We start from the raw sequence: 6,000 nt of genomic DNA on the forward strand, positions 1-6,000 counted from the left end.
TGAGCTACACTTAGTATTGGAAATACATACTGGCTACAGGTGAGGGACACTTAGTATTGAAAATACATACTGGATACAGGTGAGCTACACTAGTGGGACACTTAGTATTGAAAATACATACTGGATACAGGTGAGCTACACTTAGTATTGGAAATACATACTGGATACAGGTGAGCTACACTAGTGGGACACTTAGGCTTGGAAATACATACAGGTGAGCTACACTAGTGGGACACTTAGTATTGAAAATACATACTGGATACAGGTGAGCTACACTAGTGTGACACTTAGTATTGAAAATACATACTGGATACAGGTGAGCTACACTAGTGGGACACTTAGGCTTGGAAATACATACTGAATACAGGTGAGCTACACTAGTGGGACACTTAGTATTGAAAAAACATACTGAATACAGGTGAGCTACACTTAGTATTGGAAATACATACTGGATACAGGTGAGCTACACCTAGTATTGGAAATACATACTGGATACAGGTGAGCTACACTGGTGGGACACTTAGTATTGGAAATACATACTGGCTACACTAGTGGGGCACTTAGTATTGGAAATACATACTGGATACAGGTGAGATACACTAGTGGGGCACTTAGTATTGGAAATACATACTGGATACAGGTGAGCTACACCTAGTATTGGAAATACATACTGGATACAGGTGTGGGACACTTAGTATTGGAAATACATACTGGATACAGGTGAGCTACACTAGTGGGACACTTAGTATTGGAAATACATACTGGATACAGGTGAGCTACACTAGTGGGACACTTAGTATTGAAAATACATACTGGATACAGGTGAGCCACACTGGTGGGACACTTAGTATTGGAAATACATACTGGATACAGGTGAGCTACACTAGTGGGACACTTAGTATTGGAAATACATACTGGATACAGGTGAGCTACACTAGTGGGACACTTAGTATTGGAAATACATACTGGATACAGGTGAGCTACACTAGTGGGGCACTTAGTATTGGAAATACATACTGGATACAGGTGTGGGACACTTAGTATTGGAAATACATACTGGATACAGGTGAGCTACACTGGTGGGACACTTAGTATTGGAAATACATACTGGATACAGGTGAGCTACACTAGTGGGGCACTTGGTATTGGAAATACATACAGGTGAGCTACACTTAGTATTGGAAATACATACTGGATACAGGTGTGGGACACTTAGTATTGAAAATACATACTGGATACAGGTGAGCTACACTAGTGGGACACTTAGTATTGGAAATACATACTGGATACAGGTGAGATACACTAGTGGGACACTTAGGCTTGGAAATACATACTGAATACAGGTGAGCTACACTAGTGGGACACTTAGTATTGGAAATACATACTGGCTACAGGTGAGATACACTAGTGGGGCACTTAGTATTGGAAATACATACTGGATACAGGTGAGATACACTAGTGGGACACTTAGGCTTGGAAATACATACTGAATACAGGTGAGCTACACTAGTGGGACACTTAGTATTGGAAATACATACTGGCTACAGGTGAGATACACTAGTGGGGCACTTAGTATTGGAAATACATACTGGCTACAGGTGAGATACACTAGTGGGAAACTTAGTATTGGAAATACATACTGAATACAGGTGAGCTACACTTAGTATTGGAAATACATACAGGTGAGCCACACTAGTGGGACACTTAGTATTGGAAATACATACAGGTGAGCTACACTGGTGGGACACTTAGTATTGGAAATACATACTGGATACAGGTGAGCTACACCTAGTATTGGAAATACATACTGGATACAGGTGTGGGACACTTAGTATTGGAAATACATACAGGTGAGCTACACTGGTGGGATACAGGTGAGCTACACTAGTGGGACACTTAGTATTGGAAATACATACTGGATACAGGTGAGCTACACTAGTGGGACACTTAGTATTGAAAATACATACTGGATACAGGTGAGCTACACTAGTGGGACACTTTTAGTATTGGAAATACATACTGGATACAGGTGAGATACACTAGTGGGACACTTAGGCTTGGAAATACATACTGAATACAGGTGAGCTACACTAGTGGGACACTTAGCATTGGAAATACATACAGGTGTGGGACACTTTGTATTGGAAATACATACTGGATACAGGTGAGCTACACTGGTGGGACACTTAGTATTGGAAATACATACAGGTGTGGGACACTTAGTATTGGAAATACATACAGGTGAGCTACACTAGTGTGACACTTAGTATTGGAAATACATACAGGTGAGCCACACTGGTGGGACACTTAGTATTGGAAATACATACAGGTGAGCCACACTGGTGGGACACTTAGTATTGGAAATACATACTGGATACAGGTGAGCTACACTAGTGGGACACTTAGTATTGAAAATACATACTGGATACAGGTGAGCTACACTTAGTATTGGAAATACATACTGGATACAGGTGAGCTACACTAGTGGGACACTTTTAGTATTGGAAATACATACTGGATACAGGTGAGATACACTAGTGGGACACTTAGGCTTGGAAATACATACTGGCTACAGGTGAGCTACACTAGTGGGGCACTTAGTATTGGAAATACATACTGGCTACAGGTGAGATACACTAGTGGGGCACTTAGTATTGGAAATACATACAGGTGAGCCACACTGGTGGGACACTTAGTATTGGAAATACATACAGGTGAGCTACACTGGTGGGACACTTAGTATTGGAAATACATACTGGATACAGGTGAGCTACACCTAGTATTGGAAATACATACTGGATACAGGTGTGGGACACTTAGTATTGGAAATACATACAGGTGAGCTACACTTAGTATTGGAAATACATACAGGTGAGCCACACTAGTGGGACACTTAGTATTGGAAATACATACAGGTGAGCTACACTGGTGGGACACTTAGTATTGGAAATACATACTGGATACAGGTGAGCTACACTAGTGGGACACTTAGTATTGAAAATACATACTGAATACAGGTGAGCTACACTTAGTATTGGAAATACATACAGGTGAGCTACACTGGTGGGATACAGGTGAGCTACACTAGTGGGACACTTAGTATTGAAAATACATACTGGATACAGGTGAGCTACACCTAGTATTGGAAATACATACTGGATACAGGTGTGGGACACTTAGTATTGGAAATACATACAGGTGAGCTACACTGGTGGGATACAGGTGAGCTACACTAGTGGGACACTTAGTATTGGAAATACATACTGGATACAGGTGAGCTACACTAGTGGGACACTTAGGCTTGGAAATACATACTGAATACAGGTGAGCTACACTAGTGGGACACTTAGCATTGGAAATACATACAGGTGTGGGACACTTTGTATTGGAAATACATACTGGATACAGGTGAGATACACTAGTGGGACACTTAGTATTGAAAATACATACTGAATACAGGTGAGCTACACTAGTGGGACACTTAGTATTGGAAATACATACAGGTGTGGGACACTTAGTATTGGAAATACATACTGGCTACAGGTGAGCTACACTAGTGGGGCACTTAGTATTGGAAATACATACTGGCTACAGGTGAGCTACACCTAGTATTGGAAATACATACTGGATACAGGTGTGGGACACTTAGTATTGGAAATACATACAGGTGAGCTACACTAGTGGGACACTTAGTATTGAAAATACATACTGGATACAGGTGAGCTACACTAGTGGGACACTTAGTATTGGAAATACATACTGGCTACAGGTGAGATACACTAGTGGGGCACTTAGTATTGGAAATACATACTGGCTACAGGTGAGCTACACTAGTGGGGCACTTAGTATTGGAAATACATACTGGCTACAGGTGAGCTACACTTAGTATTGGAAATACATACAGGTGTGGGACACTTAGTATTGGAAATACATACTGGCTACAGGTGAGATACACTAGTGGGGCACTTAGGCTTGGAAATACATACTGAATACAGGTGAGCTACACTAGTGGGGCACTTAGTATTGGAAATACATACTGGCTACAGGTGAGATACACTAGTGGGAAACTTAGTATTGGAAATACATACTGAATACAGGTGAGCTACACTTAGTATTGGAAATACATACAGGTGAGCCACACTAGTGGGACACTTAGTATTGGAAATACATACAGGTGAGCTACACTGGTGGGACACTTAGTATTGGAAATACATACTGGATACAGGTGAGCTACACTAGTGGGACACTTAGTATTGAAAATACATACTGGATACAGGTGAGCTACACTAGTGGGACACTTAGTATTGGAAATACATACTGGCTACAGGTGAGCTACACTAGTGGGACACTTTGTATTGGAAATACATACTAGCTACACTAGTGGGACACTTTTAGTATTGGAAATACATACTGGATACAGGTGTGGGACACTTAGTATTGGAAATACATACTGGATACAGGTGAGCTACACTGGTGGGACACTTAGTATTGGAAATACATACTGAATACAGGTGAGCTACACTGGTGGGATACAGGTGAGCTACACTAGTGGGACACTTAGTATTGAAAATACATACAGGTGAGATACACTAGTGGGGCACTTAGTATTGGAAATACATACTGGATACAGGTGAGCTACACTGGTGGGACACTTAGTATTGGAAATACATACTGGATACAGGTGAACTACACTTAGTATTGGAAATACATACAGGTGAGCCACACTGGTGGGACACTTAGTATTGGAAATACATACTGGATACAGGTGAGCTACACTAGTGGGACACTTTTAGTATTGGAAATACATACTGGATACAGGTGAGCTACACTGGTGGGACACTTAGTATTGGAAATACATACTGGATACAGGTGAGCTACACTGGTGGGATACAGGTGAGCTACACTAGTGGGACACTTAGTATTGAAAATACATACAGGTGAGATACACTAGTGGGGCACTTAGTATTGGAAATACATACAGGTGAGCTACACTGGTGGGGCACTTAGTATTGGAAATACATACTGGCTACAGGTGAGCCACACTAGTGGGACACTTAGTATTGGAAATACATACAGGTGAGCTACACTGGTGGGATACAGGTGAGCTACACTAGTGGGACACTTAGTATTGAAAATACATACTGAATACAGGTGAGCTACACTTAGTATTGGAAATACATACAGGTGAGCCACACTAGTGGGACACTTAGTATTGGAAATACATACTGGATACAGGTGAGCCACACTGGTGGGACACTTAGTATTGGAAATACATACTGGATACAGGTGAGCTACACTAGTGGGACACTTAGTATTGGAAATACATACTGGATACAGGTGAGCTACACTGGTGGGACACTTAGTATTGGAAATACATACTGGATACAGGTGAGCTACACTAGTGGGACACTTAGTATTGGAAATACATACTGGCTACAGGTGAGATACACTAGTGGGGCACTTAGTATTGGAAATACATACTGGCTACAGGTGAGCTACACTAGTGGGGCACTTAGTATTGGAAATACATACTGGCTACAGGTGAGCTACACTAGTGGGACACTTAGTATTGAAAATACATACTGAATACAGGTGAGCTACACTTAGTATTGGAAATACATACAGGTGAGCCACACTAGTGGGACACTTAGTATTGGAAATACATACAGGTGAGCTACACTGGTGGGACACTTAGTATTGGAAATACATACTGGATACAGGTGAGCTACACTAGTGGGACACTTAGTATTGGAAATACATACTGGCTACAGGTGAGCTACACTTAGTATTGGAAATACATACAGGTGAGCCACACTAGTGGGACACTTAGTATTGGAAATACATACAGGTGAGCTACACTGGTGGGACACTTAGTATTGGAAATACATACTGGATACAGGTGAGCTACACCTAGTATTGGAAATACATACTGGATACAGGTGTGGGACACTTAGTATTGGAAATACATACAGGTGAGCTACACTGGTGGGATACAGGTGA

Source organism: Triturus cristatus, chromosome 4_1 (assembly GCF_964204655.1).
Source record: "Triturus cristatus chromosome 4_1, aTriCri1.1, whole genome shotgun sequence".
Taxonomy (NCBI): domain Eukaryota; kingdom Metazoa; phylum Chordata; class Amphibia; order Caudata; family Salamandridae; genus Triturus; species Triturus cristatus.